Here is a 24,785-nt window from a genome sequence, read left to right as displayed (position 1 = left end):
TTGCCCATCAATGTAGACATTTAACAAACATTGCCCCCAAGGAGTAGCCTAGATAGAGCCTAACATATAGTGGAACCATGGCCTAACACAAGGGCATAATATACAACACCATGGGCCTCACTCAACAGCTTAATACACATCATAATGGGCTTCTCACATGGGCCTAATATACATCACAATGGGCTTCATTGCCTGACCCTCGAATGCATCACAATGGGCCTCATCACATAGGCCTTATATACATCACATTGGGCCTTAAACACGGGCTAAATACACATCATAATGGGCCTCAAATATGGGACGTATATACATCACATTGGGCCTTGACAATCGGCCTTGACAATTAGAATCGACCTCGATAATCGGCCTCGACAATCAGAATCGACCTCAGTAATCAGAATTAACCTCAACAATCAAAATCGGCCCCGACAATGAATCAACTTCGACAATCAGCCTCGACAATTGGAATCGGCCTCCATAATCGAAATCAGCCTCGATAATCAAAATCGTCCTCGACAATCGGAATCAGCCTCGACAATCAGAATCGGCCTCAATAATCGGAATCGACAATCAGAATCGGTGAGACCGGGCCTAACAAGGCCTAATGGAAGGTCATAATGTTGACATTTAGCCATCATTGCCCAGCAATGTAGACATTTAACCAACATTGCCCCCAAGGAGTGGCCCACATAGAGCCTAATATATAGTGGACCCATGGCCTCACACAAGGGCCTAATATACAACACCATGGGCCTCACTCAAGGGCTTAATACCCATCACGATGGGCCTCTTACATGGGCCTAATATACATTGCAATGGGCCACATCCCATGGGCCTCAAATATATTACAGTGGGCCTCTACCCATGGCGCCCAAATACATCACAATGGGCCTTAACCCATGGGCCCCAAATATATAGATCTTAATGGGTTGCACCGAATGGGCCGCATATACATCAAGTTGGGCCGTAACAATGGGTCGCACCATCTACACCACTCATCTATTTTAAAGATCTTTTTAGAGCATTACCTAGAAAAATGAATCACATCGGAAGATCATCTGAACCATACCACAAATAACAATGGAGATAATGATTGAAGGATCATTTGGACCACATCACAAATAGTGATTAAAAAATCATCTGCACCACATCACAAATAGCGATTGGAAGAACATCTGGACCACATCACAAATAGCGATTGAAAGATCATTTGGACCACATCACAAATAGCAGCGGAGATAGTGATTTTCACCGTTAAAAATTTACAAGGCCACCATAACGTTTATTTTCCATCCAGTCCATTCATAAGGTCACAAAGACCTGAATTAAGAGGAAAAAAAATAGATTTCATATTAGTCCAAAACTTCTATGCCCCAGAAAGGGTTTCAATGGTATACATTCAATCCCTACTTCTTTTAGAGTGTGGACTACTGATAGTAGATCTGTCTTAGTTTTAATCTCGGGCCTTAGGACAAGCTCACTAAATGAATGGACAGTTTGGATGTAAGGCCCGTATCCTAGTCTGTACTGTTCCGTCGACTCCCGCGATCCTTCCCGTTGAAGTCTGGCAATCCGCGACCTATAATTGATGTTTGGGCATGACCCTAAGTCATATCCTGTAGATTTGAGTCAGCTTAATCTGAGACTTATACTATTGTGACCATACCGTCACTGCGGTTCCAACACCGCATCTTGTATACCGATCTGATACCCTGGCAGGTAGATGTGGGCCGGCGTTTATTTCGAAGAAAACACCGTGCGTTTGCAAACCCAAGAGAATCTCTACAACATGTCTCATCAATCAATCAAATCAATCAATCAATCAATCACCTCATGTCAAGTACACACACCTATGCTTTCTTTCTCCACAAGTTAAGCAAGCTAAAAAGTCAACCAATCTCTCACCTCACCCATCACTCACCTCATATCCATCACTCACATCTCTCTTACAACCACCACACCTCTCTCTCTCATTTCTCAACACATTTTTCCAAGCAAGCAAGAGAGATACACGTCCATGCATTCCAAGAGAGAAAAGTGATTTTGTGTGGCCCACTTTCCCATCCCAAATCCTTCATCCTATCCATTCAAACCTCATCACCCTCCATCAAAGAGAAGCACAAGGAGATCGGCTTTCCAACGAACCAAGAAAAATGAACGATGGGTGCTTCTATTAGTCCTAGATTTTCTTCTTCTTTTTTTATGATGGGCCAAGTAAGGCCTACCGATCGATGGTATGGATCTCACTTTGGACCCTAAGATGTGGCCGATGGCCCACCTTGATCCACATGATCATTCCATGATGGGGCCATTCTCCATGGACCCCATCATGATGTTTATTTTCTTTGCATGGCTAGAGGTCATCTAGACCTTCCATTTTGGTGGAGAAGGAATCCCCACCGTTGATCTTTGATTTGTTGGGCCCACGTGTTATGGGACCCACTTGATATATGATTGATTGCAAAGGAGGACCCATAGTGTCGGGGTCCCTCCATCATCACATGTCTCTCGATCTCTCTCTTTCTCTCTCTTTCTCTCTCTCTCTTTTATATATGATGAAATGGCCTTGTGGCCCACCCGAATGGACCCCACCATAAGGCATGTATTTTATCCAAGCCATCTATAGGTGGGGCCCACTTTATATGTGTTGTTCCACACCACCTAACCATGTGGTGGCCCACCTAAGCATGGCCCACCTTAAATGCATTTGTTAACCCTAGAACCGTCCAGCGTCTGGACGTGAACTGGGAAAACAAATATATTTGTTTGATTTTTTTGGGCTTTGGAGAGGGCCACTTGTATAGGCCCCACATTGATGTATGCATTCAATCCACACCGTTCATCCTATTTACAAACTCGTTTTAGGCGTTGAACCAAAAAATGAAGCTGATCCAACTTTCTAGCGGGCCACACCTTTGAAAACAGTGATTTTCACCGTTCAAATTCACTTAAATTTTTCTACACGCCGAAGCATGTCCAATATTGGGTTTGATGGATTAGTTATGGACTATAGAATCCATTGGGTGGGATGGATTCTCCTGAAGCGGGCCCTACATACGAATAACCATGATAAAACATGATTTAATATATATATATATATATATATATATACATATGCAGCAGACATTGCTGCTGCCAGAGGCGCGTAGGCAGCGCCTACCGTGTGTAGGCGGGGGAACAGCAGGACCACAGTCCAGTCGTGGGCCCCACCATGATGTATGTTATATCCACACCGTTCATTGGGTGGGCCACTTCTTGAAGTGGGCCCCCTCTAAAGATCAACTATAAATATGGCTCAGGTGGCCCACATCATAGGAAACAGCAGTGATTGAACGGCTGCCATTGAAACCCTTTTGGGTCACCACAGAAGTTTTGAATCAATATGAAATTTGTTTCCCTATTCATCTGGGTTCGTGCGACCTTATCAACGGGTTGGATGGAAAGCAAACGTTATGGTGGGACCCACAATGATATATGTGTTTTATTCCCACCGTCCAGGCGGACGGTGGAGCCCACAACAATATTTGTGTTTTATTTCCACCTTCCAGGTGGACAGTGGAACCCATAATGATGTATGTGTTTTATTCATACTGTCCAATGACAGTGGGACCCACCATGATGCATGTGTTGCATCCCAACCCTCTAAACCATTTTAAGAGCTCATTTTATGGCATGAACAGAAGAATGAGGCAAATCTAGGATCAGGTGGACCACCTATATGTGGGTGTGGTCCATTGGATATACATATGGCCCATGTGATGTGGTCCACTTGCCATATTTAGGGCCCATGGGTTGAGGCCCATTGTGATGTATAAGGGCCCGTGGGTTGAGGCCCATTGTGATGTATTTGGGGCCCATGTGATGTGGTCCACTTGCCATATTTAGGGCCCATGGGTTAAGGCCCATTGTGATGTATAAGGGCCCGTGGGTTAAGGCCCATTGTGATGTATTTGGGGCCCATGAGTTGAGGCCCATTGTGATGTATTAGGGCCCGTTGTTGAGGCCTACTTTGGTGTGTGTGTGTAAGGCCCATATGATTAGGCCCATCTTGATGTAGTTACGGCGCATCCATTGAGGCCCACCTTGATATATATGAGACCCATGTTATGAGGCCCATTTGATGTATTAGAAGCCCATGGGTCGAGGCCTAATGGGATGTATACAAGGTCTATTACATTGTATGATTCCACCATGGTTTCTGTAATGACATTATGGTAGGCCATGCCTTGGGAGCAATGTTGGTTTGACGTCCACATTGTAAGAATAATGTTGGTTAAATATCCGTATTATAAATCTCCCTAGGGCCCATTGATAGGCTCATACTTGTTATGTGTTGGCCGTTTAGGCCCACCCTCGTTGGAAGGATAATTCATCACCATATAATGTGCTTAGTATAGCTTCATGATTCATGCCCATACGCATTATATGTATGCTTAATATGAGGAATGTTTGATCATAGCATACACTATTGGGCAGACTATTTATGGGACTCCTTATGAGACGGAGTGCCCACATTATCACGCTGTACGTGCAGGATTGCTGCATGACTGGATAGTGTGACTCATGCATCTCACATATATGTGACTTGATCATTGTACGCCCTAGCGACATCAGGGCCGTGGCCTCCACAGACACATCTTGAATGGTCATATGGGACACCAAAAATGGTTGGTTCTAGTACTGTGGGCACGTAGGATGTCCTTGGGTGAAAATCCCAGAACCTCCTTGGTACCAAGAGATGCTCAAACGTCTAGACCGAGTGGAATATGAGTGCGAGTGCCTATACCATGAGACCGTGTCTCCCACTGTGTCGTGATCAGTTGGAAGGGGGTGTGGCCTTATCCGCCCGAGTGAGGGGGCTATAAGCTAGGCTAAGTATGACCAGCTCGTAAATGGGTCCGCTATCGATGAGCTGAGTAGGTATTGGCAGATTACTGGTTAGGCGGATAGTGAGGTCTCTTCCACTCACTAGGTTGTGAAGCTAGGGAGGAGGCAGTCGGTGTGGAGTCTAATAGACCTCGGTGATTTTCTCAGAGAGCAACTGTACTGATATGTGGACTTATTGAGCAGGAATTACATATCCATTCCTTCATTCATTCACTATTCACTCGGGCTGGTGGTGCGTAACTATTTGTTGCGTTTACCATCGCATGGGCAGGATTTTGGTTGGGTGCGCAACTAACCTAAGATCGGGAGTTTACCACATTCAGTCTAACTATCCAAATTTAGGTATGGGACTGGTTTGGATAGAAGTCTCCTGTGGTGGACCCCATAGCCTGTGATACTACGTACTATCATCCCGACTTCACATTCCAGCATGGTCATTGCATTCACACCACATATTACATTGCATCCATAGTACTTAGCATTTTGGGTTACTATGTTTTTACACTTATATGGCTTAGACGGACTTAGCAGGATTTTCATATTGCATTGCATCATCGACATCTGGTATTTGGCTTTTACATTTGCAGAGACGATTCGCATTGCGTATTTTGTTATTGTATGATTCATGGACCTACCAGTATATTTCCGGTTACTCTCATATCATATGATTCCTGATCTTGTTAGTATTTCTGCTTATCCCGATGATGTATGACTTATGGGCTTTATTGTATACTTAGCACTGACCTTACACACACTTTCACTACCCTCTAAGCTTTCTATAAGCTTATGCACGATAGATGCGTGCAGGTGGCGTTAGGTTGCAAGAGCTTGGAGTGTGCAGCTGTCTTCTAAAGCTTTGATATATGTATTTCCCTTTCAACACTGTACTCAAATGATTATATTAGTGGATATGTGGTGATGATGTTGTTCTTGTGACTTGGTTATGCTTGTGGTTATGCTCCATTACAAAAAAAAATCATACTGAAAATCCTCCTTATAGGATCCCAGGATCGGAATAGAGCATGTGAGTGCCGGGATCCGAGAATCGGGCACTACGAAGGTTGTCAATGTCAAATTTGGCGATCAGGAATTTTGTGAGCCCATTTTCCGAGTTTGGGGCGTGACAGTGGATATAACACATACATCATGGGTGGGCCCATACCACACCGTCCAGATGGACGGTGTGTATAAGACCCATACACTAAGGTGGCCCACCGTCCAAGCAATGGATGGTGTGGATACCATATATATCAAGGTGGGTCCCACCCACATGTGTGGGGTGGGCCACGTCCAGATGAATGGACGGTTTAGACATATAACACGTCATGAAGGTGGGCCCCCACCTGTCCAGAAAATGGACGGACGGTGTGGGTATAGAATAAATACCTTAATATGGGTCCCACGTGGGGCCCACCACCTACTTATGTATATATATATCATATATAATATTATATTATTTAATTATTTAATTTTTTTTTTTTTATAGGCCAGCATTTTGGAGATATTCGTGTTATCCCTCCGTCCAGACCCAGCATCGTACGGTTTGGATTACATAAACATCTAAGTGTGTCCATGGACATGTGGCCCGCCTTTAAATGGTCTGGAGACCTAGATCACCCACTGTCTCACCTGCTGGATAGTGGGGATACAACACAGATATCAAGGTGGGTCCACAATAGTGGATATATAACACACACATATATATATGGTAGGGTCCATGTGTACTTGGCCCAACGTTTGAAACAAGCTGATATTTGTTTTCTTTTCATTGGGCCTTTTAAAAAGGGTAGCAAGGCGGGCCCCATTCACTAGATGTCCAAAAAATCTGGATAGTACAGATCGTTCATCACACCAGGTGGGCCACACACACATATCTTCACATCAAAAAAGAAAGAAAATAAAGAGAGAAGGAGAGAGAGAGAGAGAGAGAGAGAGAGAGAGATCGGTGAGATGGAGGGACCCCACCACTATGGGCCCCTCTAGATTATAACACATACATCAAAATGGGTCCTACATACAAGTGGGCCCTCAAATAAAAATCGACGGTAGATCACCCACCGATCGGCCTCCTTCTTTAGCTCTTTAGACTCCTTAGCTTGTAAGCTCCTTCTTTAAGGGTGGATGATGAAATTTGAAGGGTGGAGATGGGAGTTAAGAGGGGTAGAAGGCGGGCCACACATGGCTCTCTTTTTTTCTCTTTGGAAGCCATGGACGTTGGCTCTCTCTTGGGAGTTGCTTGGAAAGAGTGAGAAATGAGAGAGAGGAGTGATGGGTGATGGAGTGATAGGTGTAAGGAAGGGATGGGTGGAGAGAGAGAGAGAGAGAGTTGACTTAGGGGATGGGTTGTGTACTTGGGGATGGGATAAAGTACTCGACTTGATGGGTTGTGTACTTGACTTTGATTGATGGATTGATGTGATGTTTAGGGTAGAGATCCCCTTGTGCGGCGTTTTCCTAAAAATAAATGCGGGCCCACATCTCCTGGCCCAGGTATCGCGTTGCCGTGCAAGACACGGCATTGGAACCACGGCAATGACACGGCCATACTGGTACAAGTCTCGGGTCGAGTCGATTGAGATATACAGGACTCGACTTAGGATCGCGCACAAACGCTGGTTACAGGTCACGGGTTGTCGAAATTTGACTGGGAGGACCGCAGAAGCCTATGGAATGATACGGTTTAGGATACGGGTCTTACAGTTTGTTTGTTATGTTACATGTTTGATTTTCGAAGCAATTCAGGGGGAGCATTGCAAGCATTACATGTCTTATTGTTTCTAAATTTTTATATTTGACATGTAAATTTTTTTAGTTGTTTTGGTATCGACCATGATATGGTCTTAGGTTAGGTTTTTGTCACGTAACTGACAAAAAGGGAGATTATTAGTGCAATCATTTTTGCATCTTAGTTCGTCAATTACGTGAGTTGTTGTGTCATATAGTCGGTTGAGCCTTTAGAAAGTGAAGACCATGGACACAAGCGAAGCTGAAGCATCAGTAAAGCAACAACAGGTAAAACAGGTGCCTCGGTGATCCTAACCCTTGACCCAAAACAACCCATAGACCTCTAAATAATCTTGACCTAATAAGAATACCTAATTGATCATCCATTAGCCTTAGGAGACCAAGAAAAACATGATAATCAGGGCTAGAAGAGGTGTGCAAGTGTTGTGTAAAAGTTAGTCCAAAACAACAAATTATAGAACATGTTCGATGGCATTGTTCACAACCCCAAGTGTAGGGTCGCGATGTAGTATTAACTCGTGAGAACGAGGTCGAATCCATTGGGACTAAACTTGTATGTATTTTGAAAAGAACTAGAACTAGAATTAGAAGAAGATCTAAATCTGAATTCTTGAATAAAAGAGAGTAATTGTGAATAATGTTTAAACTATCAATTAAAGGTGGGAACTAGGGTGTCAAGGATCCACTTGTAGCTATTAAGATGCTACCTTGAATACAATTGGAATTGGAGTCCTATCCTATCCAATTGGAAGATAAATCAATTTAAATTAAATATGAACTTTTCATTAACCTAATTCTCAATGGAGGAGAATTGTGAAGATTAGAAGGGATTCCATCACCTTACAATGCCCCAGAGACAATAGTGAACAATGAGATTTACCAATCTCACTATCTCAAAACAAGAAAAGAAGATATCCAAAGCTATCATAGCATCTATTGTAATTTGAGTCACAATAAATCATAGAAAATTGAAAATATTTCATTAATATCAAACTAGAAATCAATGAAGTTCAATAAGAATAAGAATCAAAGAAAAATAAATATCCCAACATGCTACAAGCTTCACCTCTTAGCCCTAGCTAAGAGGTTTAGCCAGTCATAAACATGATTGAAACCAAATCTCTTAAACAAAGCATGAAAAATAAACTAGAGAAGAAGAAAAACTCTTTAGCGATTGCTTCACCCTTGTACTATGCTCCTTGAGACCTTTCTAAACCCTAGAAGATGCTTTGGAGTATCCTAGGGAGTCCTATTTATAGTCATGGAACTCCAACTTTCGCACCTAGTTCGAAAAATCTAAAAACCACATAAAATTTACACTCTCCGCAGTTTGCTAAATTAAACTTCACTCTATGCAGTTTTCCAAAATATACTTAACTTTGCACAACTAAAATAGACTCCGAGTTTCAAAATATGCTTTTTTAGAACAATTTTGGGAATATATTTGTTTTTAGGACAATTTTAGGATTCCTTTTCTTCTCTTCAAATCTTTGATTCTCTTTATTCCTCACTTGGTTTTCTTGGATCTTTGGCATGTGAATTCTTCACTAATGCCTTCAAAATATCAAAATCTTCGTTTAGTAATCTTTTGATTATGAATCTTCCTTTTGCCATCAATTTCACCTTAAGCTCTCAAAATCACCTTGCACATGAAAGCATGCATAATTAAATCAATTAAGCACTATCATGTTTATAAAACCAAGGTATAAATAGGGAGAAATATGCAATATTTCACACTCAACACACCCCTCAACCAGCATTTTGCTAGTCCCGAGCAAAACATGCGTGAAGTAATTCTCAATTCTTAATGTTCAAGCCCTTTTTCAGAAATCAATCCTTTGTATAATCAAGTATGGATGAGTAGAATTAATACGAGAAAGTGGAATTTTGAAAACTTAGAGCCGAATCATATAAGCAATCCATCAAATAGGTTCTTTATCAATTAAATCATAGCATAAGTTCATACAACAAATTTTTCTAACGTGCTTAGTGAATTCCAGCTTACTTTTCATAAAAACATACTATCATTACATAATATTAGCCATGATCATCACCTCAAGATTAATTGAATAATCAAGTACTAATTCCTAAATTATCCCATTTTCCTTCTTTTTCTAATTTTTGATTTTATATCAACAGTCTCTTTTTATTTATTCATTCTTTTCAGACTTTCCATTCTTTTTCATTCTTTTACAGTCTTTTCATTCTTTTCCAGTCTTTTCATCATATATGACTTTTTTGTCAATCTCACTATTTTTTTAACTGGTTCTTTTCATCTTTTAAGGTGGATAAATTTCTCTTGACTTAATTTACAATCATCTATCAATGCTTCACATACTAACAATTAGAAATTCTAGCATAATTCACAGAAAGCAACTTAAACGTGTCTTGTGAATTAGATTAACAAGATATTCAAACTTCCTTTTAATCAATTGAGTGCAAGAACTATAGGTGATAGACTGCTTAGTTGATCATACTCCAACAATTCAAAATTCAATCTCAATCTTATCATCATACTTAAAACATTCTTTACATACACAATCATATGAGACAATGAAAAGAAATGAGAAGTGATGGAAAGGTAGTACCTGAAGAAAGTGGATTGAAGCTTTTCCAATGTTCTCAATGTGAAGATGGTTACCACAAAGACTCAAACAAACTGAAAGAAAACTATTATAATCCTAAATCCTACGAAAGCAATAAAAGCTAACTACACCTCCATCAAATTAGGAGATTAATCCTGGTACACAGGATCATTCAGAGGCATGGACATGTCTTCTGGGTCAAATTTCTCAACAAATGGCTTTAAACGATGTCCGTTCACTTTAAAAACATGGTCATTCATTGGATTCTTTATCTCAACGGCCCCATGTGGATAGAAATTAGTAACAATGAAAGGGTCAGTCTATCAAGATCGGAGTTTACCCGAAAAAATGTGTAACCATGAATTGTACAAAAGGACTTTTTGACCGATTATGAATGATTTTCGAAGGATGTTCCTGTTGTGGAACACCATCATGTCCATGTAAATTCTCAAGTTCTCATATGCACCGTTTCGGATTTCCTCAAGTTCATTCAACTGTAGTTTGCACAGTGAACCAGTGTTGTCCAAATTGAAGTTCATATTTTGGATAGCCTAGAAGGCTCTATGTTCTAACTTTATAGGCAAGTGGCAATCTTTCCCATAGACGAGTCTAAAGGGAGACATTCCAATGGGGGTCTTAGAAGTTATACAGTATGCCCATAAAGCATCGGTCAAATGGATTGACCAATCCTTACGGTCAGGGTTAACCGTTTTCTCTAGAATGTGTTTAATTTCCCTGTTGGAAATCTTAGCTTACCCACTTGTCCGCGGGTGGTATGGAGTGCTCATCTTATGAGAGATGCAATATTTCTTCATTGAGTTTTCAAATGGCCTATTACTGAAGTGTGAACCTCCATCACTAATGATGGCTTGGGGCATTCCGAATCGGGAAAGGATATTTTCTTTTAAAAATCGAATGATCATACGATGTTCATTGTTCTGGCACGGGATCGCTTCAACCCACTTAGTGACATAGTCTAATGCTAGTAAAATGTATAAATTCCCAAAGGATTGGGGGAATGGCCCCATGAAATCGATGCCCCAACAATCAAATACTTTAATGATAAGAATGGGGTTCAGAGGCATCATATTTCGATGAGACAATGCACCCAATTTCTAACAAAGCTCAGAAGCTTTACAAAACTCATAAGTGTCCTTGAACATAGTGGGCTAGTAAAAGCTGCACTGCAGAATTTTGGTCGTAGTCTTTTTAGCCAAAAAGTGACCACCATAGGCTTGCGAATAACAAAAGGAGATGACACTTTGGTGTTCATTGTCTAGCATACATCTCCTTAGAATTTAGTCCGGGCATTATTTGAATAAAAATAAGTCATCCCAGAAGAACTTACAAACCTCGGTGAAGAATTTTTTCTTATCTTATACATTCCAATGAGTCGACGTGAAACCTGTGGCAAGATAATTAGCATTGTCAGAGAACTAATGTAATATGGAGAGTTTACACAATTGTTCATCAAGGAACATATCATTTATAAGTGGCGTTTCAAGGAAATCGGGGAGATCAAGTCTCGAAAGATGGTCAGCCACTACGTTCTCTACTCCTTTTTTTGTCCTGTATCTCTAAATCAAATTCCTGGAGTAGGAGGATCCATCTTATCAAGCGGGGCTTAGCATCATTCTTAGAGAGAAGGTACTTCAACGCTGCATGATCAGTGTAGATAATGATCTTAGATCCAATCAAGTAGGACCTAAATTTGTCCAAAGCGAACACTACAGCTAGGAGTTCCTTCTCCGTAGTAGAGTAGTTCACTTGGGTAGGATTTAGAGTTTTACTTATATAGTGAATAAGGTAGGGCTTCTTTTCTTTTCTCTAGCCTAACACCGCCCCAATAACATAGTCAGACGCATCACATATAATCTCAAAACTCCAATCGGGTGGCTGCATGATAGGTGTGGTAGTCAACATGCCCTTGAACTTAGTGAAAGCTTCCTGGCATTGCTTAGTCCACTCTATGGTACATCCTTTTAAAGTAGATTACATAAAGGACGAGAGAGGTGACTATATTCCTTTATGAATTGTCTGTAAAATTCGGCATGTCCTAAGAAGGATCACACGTCTCGTATGCTCTTAGGTGGATGTAGGTTAGAGATAAGATCAATTTTAGCTTTATCTACCTAAATTCCCTTAAACGAGATGATATGTCTAAGAACAATTCCCTTACGAACCATTAAATGACACTTCTCTCAATTTAGTATCAAATTCTTTTTCTTACATTTTTTAGATTTTCCAAACACTCATTGAGGGATGGACCAAAGACAGAGAAGTTGTCCATGAAGACCTCTAAATATTACCCCACCGTGTCAAAAAATATACTCAACATGCATCGCTGAAAAGTGGTGGGGGCATTACACAGTCTAAATGACATGTGCTAAAGGGGCATGTTAATGTGGTCGTTTCTTAATCTTCAAGGGCTATCTCTATCTGATTGTAGCCTGAATATCTATCAAGGAAGTAATGGTAAGAGTGACCAGCTAGCCTTTTCAAGATTTGATCAATGGAGGGTAAAGGAAAGTGGTCCTTTCTCGTGACGATATTCAACTTTTTATAGTCAATACACATTCTCCAACCAGTAGTAATTCTAATTGGCACGAGTTCATTGTCGGCATTGGCTACGATGGTGATTTCGGACTTCTTAGGAACCACTTGAGTTGGACTTACCCATTGGCTATCGGATATGGGGTATATGATACCCATATCCAACAATTTAAGTACCTCGTTCTTTACCACTTCCTTCATGTTTGGATTTAATCAGCGTTATGGTTGTTGGGAGGTCTTCACATTACCCTCAAGATGAATGCGGTGAGTACAAATCAAAGGGTTGATTCCCTTGATGTTCGCAATCGACCATCCAAGGGCTCCTTTATACTTAATGAGAGTAGAGATAAGCATACTCTCCTATTCTTGCTCAAGGTGGGAAGAAATCACCACCAAGTATGTCTCATCTTGGCCTATATAGACATATTTAAGATCAGAGGGCAAAGTTTTTAGGTCAAGCTTCAGCGCTTTGAGGCTAGACAGTGGAGGCGCTACATTAGTTTGGGGTAATTCTTCAAATTGTGGCCTCCACCGGTTAACTTCAATTACTGGTGTAATATCAAGAATGACATCCATCTCCCTAATCGTGTCATCATCTAAATCAGGGGAGTAGGCCAAGCGCGTCTCTAGAGTGTCAGAGTATAGAGTCAAAAGTGATCTGTCTTTCACGAAAGAATCGATTATGTTAATGTCGTGGGTATCATCATCATCCTCTGACTGTTTACTCATATTAAAAAAGATGTTGAGCTCCAATGTCATATTTTTGAAAGGTAGATTCATAATCCCATTCTTACAATTAATGATAACATTTGATGTGGCAAGGAATGCGCGAGCAAGAATGATAGGTATCTAAGTGCTCACATCCATGATGGGTTAAGTATCCAGAACAATAAAATCTACTAGGTAGTAAAATTTATCAACCTGGACTAACACATCCTAATTCATCCCTCTCGGTACACGAACTGATTGATCAACAATTTGTAATGTGGTCCGGGTAGGTTTTAATTCACCAAGACCTAGTTGTTCATAGACCGAGTGAAAAGGCCTAGCTATATGTCCTAGAGGGGGGGTGAATAGGACAATGCCAAATAAAACTTATAATAGCGGAATTAAAAAGAATATGATAGCCAAAGTAAATCACAATGCAGGAAAGTAAAATAACCTCAAAATTCAGATCTTGAGAGGTTGATACAAATGTTGTTCTAAGGACAACCTTACACCAAAAACCAGAGTTTATGGTAGGAAAACCTTATTTCTAGAAAGATCTTTATATCAAATCTCAAACCAAAGAGGAATACAGAAATAAATACAAACTGAATTGAAATAAATTGTAATCACAAATGTATTGTTCTAGGGACAACCATACACCATAAAAATGGCAGGGCAACCTTGCTGGAACAACTTTTAAAGGAAATTGAATATCAAACTGATAAAGGAATAGCAAAAAATAAATTCTAAACTATTACAAAATTCTCACAATGCTTGAATTAAATAATTACAACATTCACCACCATACATACATCCCACAAAAGAATAATTAAAGATCAGAAGTATAAATCATTCAACCACAACACAAGGGATTATAGTGGTTCGCCTGTGTGTTCACCAACTGTTAAACAACAGCCACACAGAATGCTACTCCACTCTTAATATCCTCACACAGGGGATATTAGCGTTCACTAACAAAATAGGTTTTCCCAGGTTCACCCAAAACCTTTACAATTGTGTCTTTGTCTGTGGGCTTACACAATTAAAAAACCCCACTTCTGAGTTTTCCTAGCTCTCCTCAGATAACCAATACAACAAGATTTTTCTGGCAAATCTTGAAAGAAACCAAAACAGAAAGGAATTTACAATTAAATGTAAAATACCTGATTATCTCCTTCGTTGTAGCAGCCCGGTAGAACCAAATCAAAGTAGATGATTGAATGTCCAAGTTCAATGTCCAGTACTCAATTACAATGGTTCTAATTCTAATAGATTTTAAATTAAACCAAATAGGGCTTGCCTTAATTGATTTTGATTCCAAAGAAAGGGAATAACAATTCCTCTTATCAAATTAGATTGGAATAGCAGAAACAAAATCAATTAAATAAAGCTAAGGAAAGAGAATATTAAATAAGCACACTTAGCTTAGATGGAGCACAGAATTATCTCTCAGAAGTTCGACGAAGATTGGCTTGAATGGATTAATTAATTCGATCATTTCTTCTGAGATTCGTGCACTATTTATAGGTGAGCAGATCGCGTCTTCGACTGGTCTAGGGAGCTCTTCAACTAGTCGAAGCAATAATAGATATTTGAAAAATCAGGCACGATAAGCTTTGACCGTTCTACGACTGGTCGAAGGTCTCCTTCGACTGGTCGTAGGTCACCTTCGACTGGTCGAAGAACCTGAAAAACATCGCTGGATTTTGAGTCGAAGATTTTCGACTGGTCGAAGATGCAGTCGACACTGTTCCTTCGACTGGTCGAACAGATTCCTGGACTAGTCGAAGCCTAACAGATTTTATTCGAAATTTGTAACAAACTCATGACTGATCGAGGAATTTCTTAGACTGGTCGAAGCAACTCTAGGACTAGTCGAAGAAGGCCTACGACTAGTCGAAGAATAGACCAAACTTATGTAAAATAAATATTCGATTTATGTATCCAAAGTGACCTACTTCTAAGGTCAACCTAAGTTCAGTCAAACCTCAACCATGAAGTAAGGACATTGAAACATTAGGAACTAGTGACTTTGAAGTATGAGCCTTGAAGTCTTGATGTAGTTCAATCTTGAAATCTTGATGTAGCTCAATCTTGAAAGTGTCTTGAGTTCTTTACAAACTGCCTTGTACTCTTCTTGAAGTCTTGCAGCTTGAGTCTTGTCTTGTGAGCAGTTCTTGCATTCAAGATTGATCCTTGTACTTGTGAGCTTTGCTTGTTGTGAGCTTAGCTTGTTTATGAATGTTGATCCTTAAGAGAGCTTCACTTATGCAAGTTATATATAACAGTGATTTCGGCACCACAAATTTAACAACAGACAGGGATATAAACTATAGCACTTACAATCTCCTCCTTTGTCAAATTAGTGACAAAACACATAACCAAGATAAACATAAAGTAAAACAACTGGTTAAAGAGTTATGAACCAGGTCATATAAACTGGCTTACCTGCAAATCAACATTCAATATTCAACATTCAACATTCAACCAGTTTCATTCAACTAGTTCAAACATACTCCCCCTGAGTAACATAACCAATGCTACTCCTCTCACAATCACATCGTTAAGAACAAAACATTCTCCCCCTTTTTGTCACAATATGACAAAGGAAACAACAATAAAGGAGAACTAAATAAGGGGATATATGAGAGTAAACATGAGGAGTTATGAGAGTATAGCAAAATAGTGATAGAGATACTCAGCATAGCTTCACATAAAATAAATATCTAACATAAAACATAGATAGTATCCAACTCAAAATCAACCAAGTGTTAAGTTATAAAGTTATTACTGACCAGAAGTCTCATATAAACTAGTCAGAAACAGAACCAGATGATGGAGCAGGAATAGAGGGATTAAGTTGGTGCATGCCTTTGTTCAATCGCTTAAGATATTTACGCATGTACTTGAATTATAAATCATGAGCAACAGACATGTTTTCCATCTTTACAATTATATTCTCAACTTTATCCTCTAATGCACTAAGACGAGCATCAACATCAGATGGTTCAAAATCTAGATCATTTGTTGAGTCAGAATCCAGTTCCTCAAAAATGTCATCCATATTAATGTCATCACCAGCTTCTTCATGACCACCACCACCACCACCACCTTGTTCAGGAAGTAGATCCAGCTTCATCTTATTGATATTAGTATTGTTGAAGATCAGATGATGGATAGGTGCCTCATCAACCGGCATATCGACTAACATATGTGTAGCCAATACAGTCATTAAATAGGCAAAAGGAATGTCACTATGACCAGGATGGATCTAAACTGAAGAATGAAATGACAGATTAAGGATGGTAAACAAATCTGAGTACCATTAGAAATAGCATGGATAACACGAACTATAAACGAAGTCAAGTCAATTTTATTACCCGAACGAGGATACAGATTAGACACAAAGATTTTGTGGAGAATTCTGTACTTAGGTAACAAATACCTTGCGGGAAGCGCATTCTCTTTTTATGTCCATTGAACATCCATGTTGCACAAATCTCTAGTGAGCATGCGTTTTTCAGACATTGAGGGTTTATCAGTTAAGTTATGGATAGGAATAGCCTCATCATTCACAGGAATGTCCATAAGGGCTGAAATTAAATGACGATCAATGTCAAAAGGCCCTTCTCTAGTAGATATTTTAAAAGTTAAATTATCCTGTGAGAAAGCACTAATACATGTAAACATGGATTGGGCAATGGACCGGTATGCAGGCCCACCCCAATGTAATAAGTTAACCCAACCTACAGCTTCAAGCATAGGAAGGATGTCAAAAGGTGCAATATGATTAACATCAACAGGATGTTCAACAATAACATTACGTAATCTAATGTCCCTAACATAAGATGGATCATCATTGGGAACAAGAAGATGACGCTTAGAGATAATGGTCGATCTGGAGGAAGAAGAAGGACCACGGGAAGTAGTTTTTCTACCTCTAGAAGCCATTTGCAACAAGGATATCAAGGAAATAAGAAGTTGCAAAGGATTAAGAAGTGGGTTTACACAAAACAGATTTTTCAAAATTCAAACCCCAAATCTCAATGAAATCCAAAATACAAAGCTTAAAGTTTGAAAAGTAAACAATCTAGACACAAATCTGCAAGAAAAATGTGATTGGAACACTAACCTTGAAGAACATGAACAGTGGGTTCGACAAGTCGAAGCTCAGCTCCTTAGAGAGAAAAAAAAAACGGAATGAGGAAGAAAGCAAAAATTTCCAAATTTTAAGTGATTCCCGAGTTCTACGACTGGTCGTGGATATTTACGACCGGTCGAAGGTCGACTGGTCGAGTATACTCACGACAGGTCGAAGAATGTCCAAAAATTCATATTTCTTGGAAATTATACAAAAATTGAAATTCAATCTAGCAAATATATACACTATAATACAAGTAGGCATAAATAATCATTTTAAAATGCACATGCCAAGATCAAATTTCATCTTTTTGAACCTGCTTTTATCGAGAGGTTTTGTGAAAATGTCAGCTCGTTGATCTTCGGTAGGAATATATTCTAGAGATATAACTTTTTCTTCTACTAATTCCCTTATATAATGAAATCTAATGTCAATGTGCTTAGTATGAGAATGTTGAATATGATTTTTTAAAATATTTATCGCACTGGAATTATCGTAATGTAATAACATAGAATCCTGTTTAATTCCATAATCACTTAGCATTCGTTGCATCCAAACAAGCTGTGTACATGCATTACCAGTTGCGATATACTCAGCTTCAGCTGTTGAAAGAATTTTGTTTCTTACTAAACCAGGAAACTAGACAATTTCCAATGTAAAAACAACCACCACTGGTTGATTTTCTATCATCTAGATTACCAGCCCAGTCAGCATCCGAGTACCCAACTAATTGGACACTGGTCTCATGAGGATACTAGAGACCGAGATTTATAGTACTTGCGACATATCTAAAAATTCGCTTGACAGCAATCAAGTGAGATTCTTTTGGATCAGATTGATATCTTGCGCAAATACCAACACTTAGAGAAATATCAGGTCTACTAGCAGTTAAATATAACAAACTACCAATCATACTCCGATAAAGTTTTGAGTCAACATTTTTACCATTAGAGTCTTTTGAGAGTTTCAGGGTAGTACTCATAGGAGTATCAAAATTCTTGCCATTCTCAAATCCAAATCTCTTGATTAGATTCAAAGTATACTTAGATTGAGAAATGAATATTCCTTCAGGTTGTTGCTTTACTTGCAATCCAAGGAAATAAGTCAATTCCCCAACCATGCTCATTTCGAACTGTGATTTCATCAAATCTACAAACTCAGTAGTCAAGTCAGTACAAGTTGATCCATAAATGATATCATCAACATAAATCTGCACCATTAAGATATGATCATTATGTTTTTTAACAAACAAAGTTTTATCAACAGATCTCATTTGAAAATTATGACTTAAAAGAAATTTCGTTAGTTTCTCATACCATGCCCTAGGTGCTTGTTTTAATCCATAAAGTGCCTTTTTAAGCCGATATACATAATCAGTATTTTTGGAATCTTCAAAACCCATTGGCTGTTCAACATAGACTTCTTCATGTAAATCGCTATTTAGAAAAGCACTTTTCACATCCATCTGATAGATCTTTATCTTTCTAAAACATGCAATGGATATAAATAGTCTAATAGATTCAAGACGTGCTACTGGTGCAAAAGTTTCATCGAAATCAATCCCTTCAATTTGAGTATAACCTTGTACCACTAGTCTAGCCTTGTTTCTAATTATATTTCCACACTCGTCAGACTTATTTTTGAAAATCCATTTTGTTCCAATGATGTGTTTATCTTTAGGTCTTGGTACGAGATACCAAACATCATTTCTTACGAATTGGTTGAGTTCTTCTTGCATCGCAACAATCCAGTTCTCATCAGCAAGAGCTTCTTTTACGTTAGATGGTTCTATTTGGGATGTAAAACATACATAATTACATATATCCTCAAGTTGTCTACGGGTGCGAACACCGGTGAGAGGGTTTTCAAGAATTTGTGTGGTTGGATGATCTTTAACAGTCCTCAACTCAGAATCAGTCTGATTCGATGAAGTATCAGGTTTATCAATGATTAGTACTTCATCATTATCTGAATTAGAAATTGGCGTGTTTAAGTGATCATCAATGACAACATTAATGGATTCTTGAATCACACCAGTCCTTTTGTTCAGAACCCTATAAGCTCGACTGTTTAAGGAATATCCTAGAAAAATACCTTCATCACTCTTCGTATCAAATTTTCCTAAATTTTCACGATCACGTAAAATATAGCACTTGCTGCCAAAAACTCGAAAGTATTTAACAGTAGGCTTTTTATTGAACCACAATTCGTAAGCCGTTTTATTATTATCTTTGCTAGTGTAGACTCGGTTAATAATATAGCAAGCTGTGTTAATATAGCAAGTTGTGTTGACTGCTTCAGCCCAAAGATTTTTAGAGAGCTTCATGCTATTCAACATGACATTAGCCATTTCTTGAAGCACCCTATTCTTTCTTTCTACAATTCCATTTTGTTGTGGAGTTTTGGGAGCAGAGAATTCATGTAATATTCCTTGGTCGGTACAGAACTTCTCAAAATTGCTATTCTCAAATTCAGATCCATGATCACTACGAATTTTACTGATTTGAGAAGATTTTTCAGTTTGAATCCTTTTGAAAACTTTTCTTACTTCTTCAAGGGTTTCAGATTTATCCCTTAAGAAGACTACCCAAGTGAATCTGGTAAAGTCATCAACTATTACCAGGATATACTTTTTCCCACCACAACTTTCTGTTCTGGTAGGTCCTATCAGATCCATGTGGAGAAGTTCGAGTGGTCTTGATGTGGTATTTGAATTCACCTTTTTGTGTGAGTTCTTTGTTTGTTTGCCTATCTGGCACTCACCACATATTTTATCTAATTTCTGAAGTTTGGGTAAACCTCTTATAAGTTCTCGTTTGCTCAATCTATATAAATTTCGATAATGTACATGTCCAAGACGTTTGTGCCATAAATCAGTCTCGTCTGTATGGACCATGTAACATGTTTGATTAGATGAGCTGGATTCGCTAATAATATAGCAATTTTCAGACGTTCTACGTCCAGTTAATATTACAGAACCCTTATTGTTTAGTATCTCACAGCTTTGATTAGAAAACCGAACACTATGGTTATTATCACATATTTGAGATATACTAAGCAAGTTATGTTTTAAGCCTTCAACATATAAAACATTTTTAAACACAGGAAGATTAAAAAGTTGAACCGTACCTTAGCCTATAATCTTGCAGTTGCTACCATCACCAAATGTGACTGAACCATCAGTCATATCTTTCAGATCCATGAATAAAGCTTTGTCACCTGTCATATGCCTGGAGCATCCACTATCTAGGTACCACTTTGAATGACTTGTTGCTTTGAAAGCAGTGTGAGCAACCAAGCAGGTAACTTTATGAACCCATTTCATAACTATTTTAGGTTTAGGAATATAGTTGGTCTTCTTTTGTGTATATTTGTAGGAATGACCTATAGAGTTAGATTTTAAGAGCTCCTTGAGTAAATCAACTATCTTTTCAGCTAGTGGATTTCGTTTCTGATTAAAGTTGACATGACTGCTTCTAGGTTTTTGAAAAGTTTTTAAATTTCTAGAAAAATCTTGATAAGTACTTTTTCCTTTTGAGTTTGAGGACTCTCCTTTAACAAACATAGGAGGAGTATACTTTTGTTTAGGAGGTAGATTTTTATCATAGCCCAACCCAGATCGATCGCCACATTTTCTTGATTCGGATAACAGTTTTTCTAACTTTGGATCACCTTGGGCATATTTCCATATGTCCTTTAGACTCAGAAGAGAAGATACTTCTGTTTTAAGTTTCTCAATTTCAAAATTTAAATCAATAATTAGAGAGTTTTTGAATTCCAAATCGCATTTTGATTTTTCAAAATAATCTGAAATTTGTGATTTTTCTAAGACAAGTGATTCAAAACATTTTTTGAGTTTAAAAAACTTTTCTTTTTGAAGTTTAAGTTTGACAGCAATTTTACAACTTTCCTTAAATAGGGCATTGTAAGCGTTTTGAAGATCATCTTCATTTTCACATTCACTACTCAGATTTTCTTCACTTGTTGAGTCATTATCTGAAAATGTGAATTTGGCTAGAGTCATAAGAGCTTTAACCTCATTGCCTGACTCAGTTTCAGAATCTTCTGATTCAGAAGAACCTTCAGAATCAGATGATTCATCCCATGTAGCCAACATACCCTTCTTCTTGGGTTTGTCCCTTTTAGGACATCTATTTGCTAAGTGCCCATATTCTTGACAGTTGTAACATTGACTATCTTTCAAAGATTTTTGAGATTTGGGTCTAAACTTCTTTTTATCATTTGATTTTTGAAAATCAACCCTTTTCTTGCTTTTGAAAATCTTGTAAAATTTCTTAGCTAAAAAAGCCATATCATCTTTTGAATCAGAATTTTCTTCTGAATTACATTTAGAAGATTTTAGTGCGATAGATTTACCTTTAGGAGCTTTAAAGTTTAACTCGTAGGTTTGTAGAGAACCAACTAGTTCTTCTACCCTCATATTATCCGTATCACGAAGTTCCTGGATCGCGGTTACTTTAGAATTGAACCATTCAGGAAGTGAGCGTAATATTTTTGCACACACTTTACTTTCTGGGATTTTATCGCCAAGACCCCACATTGAGTTTACAATGTCATTCAATCTAGTGTAAAATTCCATAAACATTTCATTTTCCTCCATATGAATTTCTTCAAATCTGGTTGTGAGGAGTTGGACTTTAGATTTTTTGACAATTGTAGTACCCTCGTGTGTCATTTCTAATATATCCCAAGCTTGCTTTGCAGTATCACAGGAAATGATTCTTTTGAACTCATCCGGTGATAGTGCACAAGTAATTGCATTTAGTGCTTTAGCATTTGCACTACTCTTACTTTTCTGAAGAGTGGTCCATTGGTAATATGGTGTGACTTTCATAGATTTTGAACCATCAACCCCAGTAACTTCCATGATAGGAGGTTTCCATTCAGTTGATGTGGCTTACCACACACTCTCATCCATTGATTTGAGGAAGATCCTCATTCTGGCTTTCTAATAGGCATAGTTAGAGCCATCAAAGGGTGGAGGCCTAGTGACTGAAAGGCTATCAAAATTTGACATCTTAAATAGCTTAAATCGTTAGCTCAGGAATTAAATCCAAGAATAAAAAAGAGCTATTACGCTTTGATACCACTTGAAAAGGCCTAGCTATATGTCCTAGAGGGGGGGTGGATAGGACAATGCCAAATAAAACTTATAACAGCGGAATTAAAAAGAATATGATAGCCAAAGTAAATCACAATACAGGAAAGTAAAATAACCTCGAAATTCAGATCTTGATAGGTTGATACAAATGTTGTTCTAAGGACAACCTTACACCAAAACCAAAGTTTATGGTAGGAAAACCTTATTTCTAGAAAGATCTTTGTATCAAATCTCAAACCAAAGAGGAATACAGAAATAAATACAAACTGAATTGAAATAAATTGTAATCACAAATGTATTGTTCTAGGGACAGCCATACACCATAAAAATGGCAGGGCAACCTTGCTGGAACAACTTTTAAAGGAAATTAAATATCAAGCTGATAAAGGAATAGCAGAAAATAAATTCTAAACTATTACAAAATTCTCACAATGCTTGAATTAAATGATTACAACATTCACCACCATACATACATCCCACAAAAGAATAATTAAAGATCATAAGTATAAATCATTCAACCACAACACAAGGGATTATAGTGGTTCGCCTGTGTGTTCACCAACTGTTAAACAACAGCCACACAGAATGCTACTCCACTCCTAATATCCTCACACAGGGGATATTAGCGTTCACTAACAAAATAGGTTTTCCCAGGTTCACCCAAAACCTTTACAATTGTGTCTTTGTTTGTGGGCTTACACAATTAAAAAACCCCACTTCTGAGTTTTCCTAGCTCTCCTCAGATAACCAATACAACAAGATTTTTCTGGCAAATCTTGAAAGAAACCAAAACAGAAAGGAATTTACAATTAAATGTAAAATACCTGATTATCTCCTTCGTTGTAGCAGCCCAGTAGAACCAAATCAGAGTAGATGATTGAATGTCCAAGTTCAATGTCCAATACTCAATTACGATGGTTCTAATTCTAATAGATTTTAAATCAAACCAAATAGGGCTTGCCTTAATTGATTTCGATTCCAAAGAAAGGGAATAACAATTCCTCTTATCAAATTAGATTGGAATAGCAGAAACAAAATTAATTAAATAAAGCTAAGGAAAGAGAATATTAAATAAGCACACTTAGCTTAGATGGAGCACAGAATTATCTCTCAGAAGTTCGACAAAGATTGGCTTGAATGGATTAATTAATTCGATCATTTCTTCTTAGATTCGTGCACTATTTATAGGTGAGCAGATCGCGTCTTCGACTAGTCTAGGGAGCTCTTCGACTAGTCGAAGCAATAACAGATATTTGAAAAATCAGGCGCGATAAGCTTTGATCGTTCTACGACTGGTCGAAGGTCTCCTTCGACTGGTTGTAGGTCACCTTCGACTGGTCGAAGGTCTCCTTCAACTGTTCGAAGAACCTGATAAACATTGCTGGATTTTGAGTCAAAGATTTTCGATTGGTCGAAGATGTAGTCGACACTGTTCCATTGACTGGTCGAACAGATTCCTGGACTAGTCGAAGCCTAACAAATTTTATCCGAAATTTGTAACAAACTCATGACTGATCGAGGAATTTCTTAGACTGGTCGAAGCAACTCTAAGACTAGTCGAAGAAGGCCTACGACTAGTCGAAGAATAGACCAAACTTATGTAAAAATACATTCGATTTGTGTATCCAAAGTGACCTACTTCTAAGGTCAACCTAAGGTCAGTCAAACCTCAACCATGAAGTAAGGACATTGAAACATTAGGAACTAGTGACCTTGAAGTATGAGCCTTGAAGTCTTGATGTAGTTTAATCTTGAAATCTTGATGTAGCTCAATCTTGAAAGTGTCTTGAGTTCTTTACAAACTGCCTTGTACTCTTCTTGAAGTCTTGCAGCTTGAGTCTTGTCTTGTGAGCAGTTCTTACATTCAAGATTGATCCTTATACTTGTGAGCTTTGCTTGTTGTGAGCTTAGCTTGTTTATGAATGTTGATCCTTGAGAGAGCTTCACTTATGTAAGTTATATATAACAGTGATTTTGGCACCACAAATTTGACAACAGACAGGGATATAAACTATAACACTTACACCGAGTAAGGAATCAAATT

Source organism: Magnolia sinica, chromosome 5, assembly GCF_029962835.1.
Source record: "Magnolia sinica isolate HGM2019 chromosome 5, MsV1, whole genome shotgun sequence".
NCBI classification, from domain to species: domain Eukaryota; kingdom Viridiplantae; phylum Streptophyta; class Magnoliopsida; order Magnoliales; family Magnoliaceae; genus Magnolia; species Magnolia sinica.
This window is presented reverse-complemented; position numbering follows the sequence as displayed.